Here is a 13002-nt window from a genome sequence, read left to right as displayed (position 1 = left end):
CAACGGTTTGCTTTGTCATTGCTCCCGCTGAGCCCGAACACAGAGCCTGACAAGACCCAATCTTTCAGACTTCCTTCAGCCCGATCCACAGCCACAGCAAAGCTGAGACCCGTGGAGGTGTCGCGAGATGTGGGACCAGCCATCTTGGAAAGCCAGCTAATTGCTTTCCATGCAACTTCTGAGAGACCGTGCATTGGGACTGAGAAGCCCTTGCCCCGAGCATCAACTGCACCGAAGATCACCCCTCCACACTCCACGAGTGCCACGTGGGGCCCTTCTGCATTTTCCTGCTTGACGTGTCTGTCCGGTCACTTGCCCATTGGCTAGTGGCCTCTGTGACGATGAACCTACAAATTTCTACTGCTGGCCTAGTTGCTCCAGGCTGGCCCTTGCTTCCCTGAAAAGGAGAAGCCCATCAGACCTTGCTGGTCTGATCCAGAAGCCATCTTAGATTCCTGCATGGGTTGCCTTAGCCAAGGCTTGTTGACTCCAATCCGGAAGACAACACCGCCGACAGCGAGATCCTTTGTGGAACAGTCTGTGCCCAGCTCCTGGTTGTCATCGACACCTCCTGGTCCACGTGGCTGCAGAGACAAGCTTCACAACATCACCTGATTGCTTCACGACATCGCCTGGTTCCTTCCTGGTTCCTTCCTGGTCACTGGCTAGTGACCCAGATTCTGTCCCCTCTGCTTTCAGGTACTCTTCATCCTCGATCCGCCCTTGGATCCAACCGGACACTTCTCTCCTGGTCGCCTGCAGCATCTTTCTTCAAGGCTCCATAGGATTTAGCGACGAAACCCGACACACTTTGACACCTATGCACCCGCTTCCTGTGGGTGGGGTAACGTGAGTAATCCAGTGCTCCTGTGAGTATTAACTATCCTAGTGTCCCAGTTTTCAGTAGCTTTCTCCTAGTCCATCCGGAAGTGACCTAAAAGAACTAGTTTCCAATTCTTTCGTTCCCATTCTAACTCTATGGTAACTTGTGTGTGTGTGTGAAGACACTGCACACGCCTCCCATGGGCCTCCTACTTCCTATCCTTTGGTAGTACAGTGTAGCCCCAGCGATTCCCTAGGCCCTAGGCCTATCCTTTGTTCGTGACGTGGTTGTTATACCACTATTTTAGTATATGGTTTGACGTGCCCCTAGGGTGCTACTGTATATTGTGCAACTTATTGTATGATAATTAAATATCTTGTTATGTGCTTGTGCCTCTGACCTCATAAAGAGTTCAGAGGGAATGTGTTAGAAATAAATACATATATATTTTATATATAACCTGTGTGGTGTCCTTTCATTTGGTATTAAAGGGGTTACATATGGTAAAACAGCTGGCTTCACGTGCCCTCTTGAGTGATTGAGGTAATAGACTTAGCATGTATCTTAGTTTGCATTATTTTCGTTATTTCAGTAATGCACCACAAAGTTGTTTAGCGCATGTGCAATCACCACGTTTAACAGCACTGGACATATCAACCGCACTTTACCTCAGAGGCTGCCATGAGTATCGAATGATGACACGGATATTGATGGGTTTGCGTCTTGAACTTCTGTTTTACTAACCACACTCATTCCATTTCACCTCTGTTCCATTTTATTTCACTTCTGTTCTGACTTTGAGATAGCCGCTCGTATTTTCGGGTTACTTGCTTAATTTGGGCTGAACACCTTGACTTTTTTGGTCATTTAATTTACGGTTTTATAAACGTATTTATTTATACCCAATGCCACATGCGGCACACCATATGGCGTTGCTAGTGTGGGCTTCCTTGCTAACAAACTTGGTAACAAAAACAGAAGTGCACGTGTCAGCTTATACCATGCGGCGTTAGCTCAACTTGCAGGACACGATATGTGCACGTGTACAGCTCGTGCCGCATTTACGCGCGCTCTGCACCCTTGTTCAACAACTCCCACGAGAGGAAATGAGCGAGCGTCCCAATGGCGCCATGTTAATACGTTTCTTGCCTCCTTGTTGTTTAAGATGATTTCACATGTGCACGCAGCAGCCTATATGGCGTTGAAGGTGTGGGCTTCCTCATAATCAAATAAAGAAGATATGCAAGCACCAGCTTACACCCTGCAGCATGTTTATATATCTCCTGCTTTACTGCTTAAGAAGTAAAAAAACAAGGTTTTGGGGTTCTTCGTATACTACTTTTTCCAGCATGTACACATTGTTTTCTGCTTTTTTATTGACTGTTGTTACAACTCAAAATTAGTTACTTCACAAACATTTTATACTGCAGTTCCATGATATATTTTTCTTTACATTAGTCAGCTGACCTAACCAAAAAAAAAACCCATTCTTTCCCATCCGAACTGAGCAGTAGCGAAAAGCTGTACGCGTACGGATTGCAGCGGTTAAACAGGCCTAAGTTGCTTCTTGGCATGCGTATAGCAATGTACAACTTGCACAGTGTAAATGGTATATAACGCTTTTAAAAATAATGTATATTTACGTCTGTGCACCTCACAATATTACATCACATTGTAATATCTTGTATTTTGCCATTATCCCGCTTTTTATGTGCTTGTTCTCCCACTCGCCCTTTCTCTCTCTCTTCCTCTTCACAGACCTCTCTCTCATTAATCTTCCGCTGTCTCTCAGCCTTGTTAATAAGACATGCTGGTGTTTTCTTTCTTTCTAATCTCCTTTTCTCTTCTCACATTTTCTTCTCCCCTTCTATGTTTTTTCTCCCTCGCTAGTCGCTACGCCCTTCACCACCTTTCTTTTTTTCCTTCATCTCATCTTTCATTCTCTGTCTCGTTATATTTCCCTTGTCTCTCTTTCCTTCCCCTTCCCTTTGTGTAATTTCCTCCGGTTTCTTTTGGTCTTGTTTGAGTTTGTTTTTTAGACACGGAAAAATTAAGTGATTTGCCCAGAATCACAGGGTGCTGCTCAGTTTCAAAATCCGCACCTCTGGCGTAAGACATCCTATGATTTTATGCAAGAGAGCAGAATCTACTACAGATTAGACAGGGACTCTTTCCACTTGGGTATGATTTCTGTGGCTCGCTTTCCATTTTTTTCTTCCATGCAATTCAATTTGAGAATGCTTTATTGACAATGCCAGAGCGTTTGAAATTCACAAATAAGGGTATACCCCACATCCGATTTTAACAGCCCTTTGATGGTGCTTCAAACTGGAAGGTATTTCACCTCTTCCTGCCTCCCTTGAGTTATTATCAAGAAGTAGACTGCTTTGGATTTACGAAAGTGAAGGCTGGTGTCCCCGTTCTGCTTGTACTCAGACAGGATGTTGAGACGCCTTCCAGGCTGCCTGGCTTCTTGTTATTCACTCCCTCTTTCTCTCTCTCTCACACACTCTCTCTCTCTATCACAACCCCCCCCACACACACACTCTCTCTCTCTCTCTCCCTCTCTCTCTCTCTCTCTCTCTCTCTCTCTCTCTCTCACACACACACACACTCTCTCTGTCTCTCACACACACACACTCTCTCTCTCTCTCACACACTCTCTCTCTCACACACACACTCTCTCTCACACACACACACTCTCTCTTTCACACACTCTCTCTCTCTCTCTCACACACACACTCTTTCTCTCACACACTCTCCCTCTCTCTCACACACACACTCTCTCTCACACACTCTCCCTCTCACACACACACACACACACTCTCTCACACACACAATCTCTCTCTCACACACACACACACACACTCTCTCTCTCACACACACACACTCTCTCTCTCACACACACACACACACTCTCACACACAGTACAGCCTTCTACCGCCACCACTCTACCACTCTCTCCATTTATTTTATTTATTTATTTATTTATTTATTTTATATGCTTCTATAGCGCCTGAATAAATCCCCGAAGGGGTATCTCCGCGCTCATGTTGGAAGGAGAGAGCCATTTTGTTGGTTTGTTGTTATTTGTGCCTCCCTGCCCATAGCTCCACCCCGCTCCCGCCTCCCAGCTGACCCCCCTCCCACGGATACTAACGAGGCTGCTCAGCCGCTGTTGCGCTGTGACCGTCCTGCTACCAGCAGAAACGGCCGCTCCTCCCGCTGCTCCTGACCGGTATCGTAGCTCTACAAGCCCTCGCACTGCCTCAGCCTGCATATATTATTGCCCCGCCCGCCTCTGATAGACTGCTGCATATATTTGGAACTGCTTATTTGCTTAACTTTCGGCGTTCTGGGATAGCGTGTGATTGCCCCGCCCGCCTCTGATAGACTGCTGCATATATTTGGAACTGCTTATTTGCTTAACTTTCGGCGTTTTGGGATAGCGTGTGATTGCCCCGCCCGCCCTTTAATATTTAAATAATAGCGGAGGCACCTTCAAAAGCAGCACTAGACAGATACTGTGTGACTCGTGCTGCCTGCAATCTTCCGCTGCCCGATTGCCAACTCCACTGCCATTTGTGCTACAGACACTGCAGATCGGACCCCAGTCCTGGTCAATTACCCCATTGCCACCATTTTGTTGGTTTGTTGTTATTTGTGCCTCCCTGCCCATAGCTCCACCCCGCTCCCGCCTCCCAGCTGACCCCCCTCGCCCCTCCCCCACCCATATATGACTGATGCACTTTCGCGCAGCGTTCACGCGCAGCATTCGCGCCCCAGTCGCGCCGAAGGTGCGCCAAAGGTAAGCCCGTCTACGCCCGTCCGCGCCTGGACCGCGCCCAGCGCCAGACCCCCTGGCCTTCGTACCTCCTACCTCCCCCGCATTACTTACGATGCCACCACCCTCCTAGCCCTTAACCCCGGCCGTTCCGCCACCTGCGTCCAAGCCGCTCCTGGACACACCCATGGACCCTTCTCATGCAACTCCTGCAAGTTCGACGGCACCAAAACCAACTCCTCATCCACCGATACCAAGCAGAGACCCGACACCAACCACCTAAAATGCATCCTGCTCAACACCCGCTCAGTCCACAGACACGCCACCGAACTTTGGAATCTACTAGACACCATCTCTCCCGACGTCGCTTTCCTGACAGAAACATGGATGAACGCCTCATCAGCCCCTGCCATCACCATTGCCATCCCGGAAGGATACAAGATCATCCGCAAGGATCGCATCGACCAAACAGGAGGAGGCATCGCTATCGTCCATAAGGACTCCATCCGCATCTCAACCAGCTCAGACGTCAACCTCGCTAGCGCTGAACACCTTCACTTCCAGATCCACACCGACCCCAAGACCACACTCAGAGGCACTCTCCTCTACAGGCCTCCAGGACCCGGTGCAAAATTCAGTGACGTTATCACCGACTTCATCACCCCACACGCCCTCCCCTCCGAGGAATACATCCTTCTGGGAGACCTCAACTTTCACCTGGAAAAGAGCAACGACAGCAACACCACCTCCCTTCGGGACAACCTCGCCAACCTCGGACTCAAACAACTTGTCTCTATGCCCACCCACATCGCAGGTCACACACTCGACCCCATCTTCACCTCCAGCAAACATGTCTCCTTCAGTCACACCACCACCCTCCAGTGGACGGACCACAGCTGCGTACACTTTTTCTACAATAAAACCACCACTCACAACCGACCTCAACCTACTCTACGAAGAAACTGGAACAAAATCACCATCGACCAGATCTCCTCATCGCTTCTTCTAAACCCACCTGCCCACTCCTCAAACCCCGACCAAGCAGCGTTTAACCTCACCCAATGGCTATCCAACAGCGCCGACATCCTAGCACCGCCGAAAAAACGTCAAATCAAACTCGGCAGCAAAAACGCCTCCTGGTTCAATGATTATCTTAAGAAATCAAAGAAACTGTGCCGCTCCCTCGAGAAGGCCTGGAAAAAAGACCCAAACACCAGCACCAGGGACACCTTCAAAAACGCCACCCGCATACACTACCAACTGATCCGGACGGCCAAGAAAGCCGCATTCAAAGACCGACTAGACAACAACGCCCACAACAGCAAGGAACTATTCAACATCGTCAAAGAATTCACCAACCCCTCAGCCAACTCCAACGACATCACCCCCTCTCAAGCCCTCTGCGACTCCCTAGCCTCATTCTTCCACAACAAAATTGCAGACATCCACAACAGCTTCGACATCCAACCCGGAGACCATCCCACCCAAACTTCTGCCGCACCTGCACCCCCCTCGAACATCCTTAACAACTGGAACCCAATCTCCACCAAGGACACCATCCGCCTGATGAACTCCATCCACTCAGGATCCCCCACAGACCCATGTCCTCACCACATCTTCAACAAAGCGAACTCCATCATAGCACCTCACCTCCGAGACGTCATCAACTGCTCCCTCAACTCCGCCACCTTCCCGGAAAGTTGGAAACACGCCGAACTCAGCGCCCTTCTGAAAAAACCCACAGCGGATCCCACCGAACTCAAAAACTACCGCCCCATCTCGCTCCTATCATTCCCGGCCAAAGTCATCGAGAAAGCCGTCAACACCCAGCTCGCCGCCTTCCTCGAAAGCAACCAATCCCTCGACTCTTCACAGTCCGGCTTCCGAGCCAAACACAGCACGGAGACCGCACTCATCGCAGCAACAGACGACATTCGAACTCTACTGGACAATGGAGACACAGTCGCCCTCATCCTCCTCGACCTCTCCGCAGCCTTCGACACAGTCTGCCATAGCACTCTCCTACAGCGACTCAATAACATCGGGATCCAAGGAAAAGCACTGGAATGGATTACCTCATTCCTCACCGGAAGAACCCAGAGAGTCCGCCTCCCACCATTCAAGTCCGAGGCCACTGAAGTCATCTGCGGCGTACCCCAAGGTTCCTCTCTCAGCCCCACCCTCTTCAACGTATACATGAGCCCCCTCGCGACCATCGCTCGTCAACACAACCTCAACATCATCTCATATGCAGACGACACCCAACTGATCCTATCACTCACCAAAGACCCCAACACCGCCAAAACCAACCTACATGAAGGCATGAAAGAAGTAGCAGAGTGGATGAAGCACAGCCGTCTGAAACTGAACTCACACAAAACAGAAGTCCTTATCTTAGGCACCTCCCCCTCCGCTTGGGACGACTCTTGGTGGCCAGAGGCCCTTGGAAAAGCACCCATCCCGACGGACCACGCACGAAACCTGGGCGTCATCCTGGACTCCTCCCTCTCGATGAACAGACAAGTCAACGCAGTCTCATCTTCATGCTTCAACATCCTCCGCATGCTCAAAAAAACATTTCGCTGGATCCCCACCGAAACCAGAAAGACAGTCACCCATGCACTGGTTACAACTCGCCTGGACTACGGAAACACCCTATACGCCGGTATCACCGCAAAACTCCAGAAAAAACTCCAACGCATCCAGAACGCATCAGCCAGACTCATACTAGACATCCCACGCAAAGACCATATCTCCAGCCACCTGAAAAACCTCCACTGGCTCCCCATCAATAAGAGGATTACTTTCCGACTCCTAACCCACGCTCACAAAGCACTCTACGAACTTGGACCCGAATGCCTCAACACACGACTTTCCTTCTACACCCCCCCTCGCCAGCTACGATCTTCCAACCAAGCCCTTGCTACCATTCCTCGCATCAACAAATCCACCATGGGAGGGAGATCCTTCTCCTACCTCGCAGCTAAAACCTGGAACTCACTCCCCACCCACCTACGTCTCACACAGAACCACCTTGCATTCAGAAAGCAACTTAAAACCTGGATATTCGACAAGTAACTCCCTTCCCCTCCTCAAGCGCCTTGAGACCCTCTGGGTATGTAGTGCGCTATATAAATCTCTGACTTGACTTGACTTGACTTGACCTGTGGCTGATCATTACAGAGGTGAGAAATCATAAACTAGATTAATTGGTGCTGAAAAGATGGGTCTTGAGAGTTTTACGAAAGGATAAGTGATTGGTGATAAGTTTAAGTTCAAGGGGAAGGGAGTTCCAGAGAGCAGGGCCTGTATGTGCCAGAGCACGACCTCCTTGACGGGATTTTTTTATTTTGGGGACCTGAAGTAAATGAAGATTACTCGATCGAAGTGATCGGCCTGGCACATAGGGTTGAAAAGCTCTGGTCAAATATTTAGGGCCCTTTCCTGTCAGGCATCTATGAATAGTACAGAGGATTTTGAACTTTGTGCGTTGCCGCACTGGCAACCAATGGAGCTTGGCTAGTAGAGGGCGGGAGGGAGTTCTAGATGGAACATTGAGAACTAACCTTGCCGCCGTATTCTGGACCACTTGTAATTTGTTTAGTTGGCCTTCATTAGTTGACAATAGAAGGCCATTACAGTAGTCCAGTCTACTAACCACTAGTGCCTGGACTAGGGTTTTCCTGTGACTATCAGGTATATAAGGGAACACCCTTTTTAATAGTCCGATGGCCCTAAAGCATGTGCCTGCAACTTGGTCGACATGATGTTTGAAAGTCAGGGCCTGATCAAATAACACCCCCAAGTTTTTGACCGTCTGCTTTGGGACAGGGACTGGTCCTAGTTCTGTGGGCCACCACTCCCCAGGCCATAATGTTGCCGCCTCCCCAAACAATAAGACTTCTGTTTTGCCCACGTTGCATTGAAGGCAATTCTCGGCCATCCAATTTGCGCCGGCTCTCATGCCTTCAGCAAAAGGTTTTTACAGGGCAGGGGTGAAAGTTTTAAAGGGGAACATCAGCTGGGTGTTGTCAGCGTAGGATATCGGGGTAAACCCATAAGGCCTCACTAAGTCGGCCAGGGGGGCCACATACACATTAAATAATGTGGGGCTGAGGCATGAGCCCTGTGGCACACCCCTGGTGAGCTCCCTAGAGGTGGATTTATGGGAGCCCAACCTGACTTCTTGAGAGCGGCAGGAAAGAAAGCTTTCCACCCAGGACAGGGCTGTACCTCCCACCCCTACATCCCTCAGACGACCGAGAAGCACTTTGTGGGACACCGTATCGAAAGCAGCAGACAGATCCAACAGCACCAGAATCATAGATCCCCCACTATCCAGTGTCAACCTGATGTTATTGGTCACTTCAAGTAGGGCTGATGCGGTGCTGTGGTTTGGCCTGAACCCAGATTGTGAAGGGTCCAGGCCTTCTGCTGCTTCCAGGTGATTCGATAGGTGGGTGTTTACGTGCTTCTCTGTCATTTTACCGATGTAGGGTAGGAGGGAGATGGGCCGAAGGTTGGAAAGGTCTGTCCAGGGGGAGGTCGCCGTCTTCCTTATGGGGTTTACCACCGCTATTTTCCATTCCCTCGGGACTTGTCCTTTCGCCAGCGAGATATTCATAACTGACTGAATGGAGGGTCCTAGGATGGAGATCAGAGGGGCCACCATTTTAGCAGGAAGGTGATCATTTGGGGAGCCAGTTTTCATGTGGGTAATGAGGAGTGGAAGGTCTAAATCACTGACAGGTGGAATGGTAAGAAAGGTGCTTTTTATAGGTGCCGAAGATACACATGAAGGGGGGGACCTAGTTCCTGTGCCTTGAGAAGCAATGATTTTATTATAAATCAGATTTATTTTATCTTCAAAGAAGATGGAGATCTCATCACACAGAGTCTGTGAGGCATCGTCAGGGCTCTCAGTAGCAGACGGTTTTACAAAGCTGAGCAAAATTTTGAATAGTTCCCTCGGACAATTACCTGCCTCCTCTAATTGTAAGGCTAGGTTGTTTTTCCTAGCAAGTTTTATATTCTTGTAATAGTTTGACTGAGCAAGTAGAAATATTTCCTTTTCCTGCTCTTTTTTTGATTTCCTCCATGCTTTTTCAAGCCTCCTGCATTTCTGTTTTTCTTTCCTAAGGTCAAGGGTATACCACTTTTCTTGTTTAGTAGGGGGATACTGCTTATGAAGTTTAAGCGGGGCAAGAGTATCTATGGCTTGTTTAAGAGATTTATTACACTTTTCCAATACCACTTCAGCAGAGTCTGTTTCAGAGAACTGAGGCTGTTGCCAATGTTCACGCAGATTTTCAGCTGATATTTTATGCCACTGGCGGCGGTAAATAGGAGGAGGTGGCGTTCTAGGTTGTTTTTTGGTAGGTCCTGCCAGATAGAACTCCACCAGAAAATGATCTGTCCAGTGGATTTCAGTGGCAGGAAGGCACCTAATTTTAGAGCAATTGGAGAATATAGAGTCAAGAGTGTGACCCGCTCTATGGGTAGCCCCACTATTTTTTATCTCAAGTCCAAGACTGGACAAGTCTGCTGTTAATTGTATTGATTCCAAGTCTTCAGAGTTATCCATATGTACATTAAAGTCACCGAGGAGGAAAAAATCCTCCTTAGCTCTAACATGGGGGGCCAGTAATTCCAGGAGAGAAAGAGCAAAATCTGAATTGTGTCCCGGTGGACGATATATTAATGCTCCTTTCCATGAGATGTTACTTGCTAGGTTGATTTTAAATACCATGATTTCCAAAAAAGGAGTGAAACTTTGTTCTAACATTGCTATCTTAAAGGAGTCTTTAAATATGATAGCTAGCCCCCCTCCTGTCTTAATTGGCCTATCCGCATGTATGATTCTATAACCTACTGGGACCCCCAATGTAATAGCAGTTATAGTATGTGGTTTCATCCAAGTTTCGGTTAAAAAACATATATCCGGTTGTTGGGAAGAAATCAGATCCCAGATCTGAAGTTGGTGTTTGGGGAAAGAGCGTACATTAAGGAGAAGACACTTCAGTTCTAGAGGGGATACTAAAGAGGTTACATTATCAAAGGAACTCTCTATTGACCCCGTTGATTGATAACGGCATTGTCGACAAGAAAAGCACCCCTCGAGTTGTAAGCAAGATAGTCGTGTGGTAAAAATGCCTATGGGTTCAAGCTGGCGTAAGGAGCTAGCGGAGTAGGAAATAAAACGAGTACCTGATTCAGGAGGGTCCATAACACATGGGCCCAGGCCCCTACGCCCCGTCCTGTCGCGGACGGGCGCAGACGGGCAGCTCTTTGGCGGGTCTTCGGCGGGGCTGCGCGCGATCGCTGCACGCCCGTGGTACTGCGAGGGCTAAATAGCCCTAAGGAAGTGAATCACTAGAGCGCTAACCGCTCTTCGTGCCGGCCGACCGGAAGTGCCTGCAGGTCCCCACGAGTATTGTCAGGGAGGCAGCTCCGGTAATCAGTGGTGGCGTGTGGTGCAGGGGGTAATGATTTAAAAAAAAACAGCAGTTTAAAATGCACAATATCACAGCAATATTTCAGATCAATTTTAAAAGCGCTAGCAAATATTTCTATTTCTCGAGCTCTTACTGGCCAGGTCAGGTCAAAACGCCAAGCGGGTTAGAGACACTGCCACTGTCTCCTTCCCACAGCGAAATGCTCCCCTGCTCCGCCTAAATAGCCCTAAGGAAGTGAATCACTAGAGCGCTAACCGCTCTTCGTGCTCCATCAACATTCTACCACTCTATGCACCACCCCTCTATGCGCCACCACCCTATCCACCACCCCCCTATCCACCACCCTAGCGCCCACACTCTAGCGCCCACACTCTAGCACCACCACTCTACCCGCCCACCACTCTACCTTCCAACTCCACCCTCAAAATACACCATCCAAATCCACCATCCAAGCACTACTACACCCTTCAAATACACCCTCCGACTACACCCTCTAACTCCACCATTCAACTACACCCTCCAACTCAACACTCCAAATCCACACTCCAACTCCTTCCTCCAACTACAAATCCACCCTCCAAAAACACCATCCAACTCCACCCTCCAACTCCAACATCCAAATACACCCTACAAATACACCCTCCAACTACAACTCCAGCCTCCAAGTCCACTCTCCGAAACCACCCGCAAACTACAACTACGGACTCCAACTCCACCCTCAAAATCCAACTCCCCCCTACAAATCCACCATCCAACTCCAACCTCCAAATCCACCCTCCAACTCCACCCTCCAACTCCACCCTCCAACTCCACCCTACAAATCAAAATCCTACATCCAAATCCACCCTCCACCCTCCAACTCCACCCTCCAATTCAAACTCCACCCTCCAAATCATCCCTCCAACTCCACCCTCCAACACAACCCCTCAACGCCACAGCACCACTCAATGCCACAGCACCACTCAATGCCACAGCATCACTCAATGCCACAGCATCACTCAGCACCACTCAACCCCACAGCACCACTCAACACCACAGAACCACTCAACGCCACAGCACCACCCAACACCACAGAACCACTCAACACCACAGCACCACTCAATGCCACAGCATCACTCAACGCCACAGCATCACTCAGCGCAACAGCATCACTCAGCGTCACAGAATCACTCAGCACCACAGCATCACTCAGTGCCACAGAATCACTCAGCACCCCTCAACTCCACAGCACCACTCAGCGCACAGCATCCCTCAACGCCACAGCATCACTCAACGCCACAGCATCACTCAATGCCACAGCATCACTCAATACCACAGCATCACTCAGGACCACTCAATGCCACAGCACCACTGAATGCCACAGCATCACTCAGCACCACTGAATGCCGCAGCATCACTCAGCACCACTGAAGGCCACAGCATCACTCAGCACCACTGAAGGCCACAGCATCACTCAGCACCACTGAAGACCACAGCATCACTCAGCACCACTGAACACCACAGCATCACTCTGTGCAACCATTCAACAACAACTGGTTCTAATATGTTCTCTCAATATTTCAAGCTTTATTACAAATGTCACAAAAAGATGTTAATATTTCACTTCTGTTCTTGGATTTTCATCAAAATAAAATACACTGAACTTAATCTCCCCAAAAGTTATTTACAAAAGTTTAAGCTATTGCCATTATAAATTACAATAACTTTTATGTAAGTATTAATTATAAAAAAATAAAAGCCATTGTTATTTGTAATATTAATACATCTAAGTCATGTAAATACAACACATATTGCATTACAAATGCTATAGTTGTCACGTTTGCGAAAGTTAAAACTATTGGCATTGTAAATGACAAAGCTATTAATTTCGCTATTTTCAAAACCAACACATAAATAAAAAATTTGTCTTTTACAATACCAATACCTCAAACTTTCCTAAT

The sequence above is a fragment of the Lissotriton vulgaris genome, chromosome 11 (assembly GCF_964263255.1).
Source record: "Lissotriton vulgaris chromosome 11, aLisVul1.2, whole genome shotgun sequence".
NCBI classification, from domain to species: Eukaryota; Metazoa; Chordata; class Amphibia; order Caudata; family Salamandridae; genus Lissotriton; species Lissotriton vulgaris.
The sequence above is the reverse complement of the archived record's forward strand: the minus strand, read 5'-3'. Positions refer to the sequence as shown.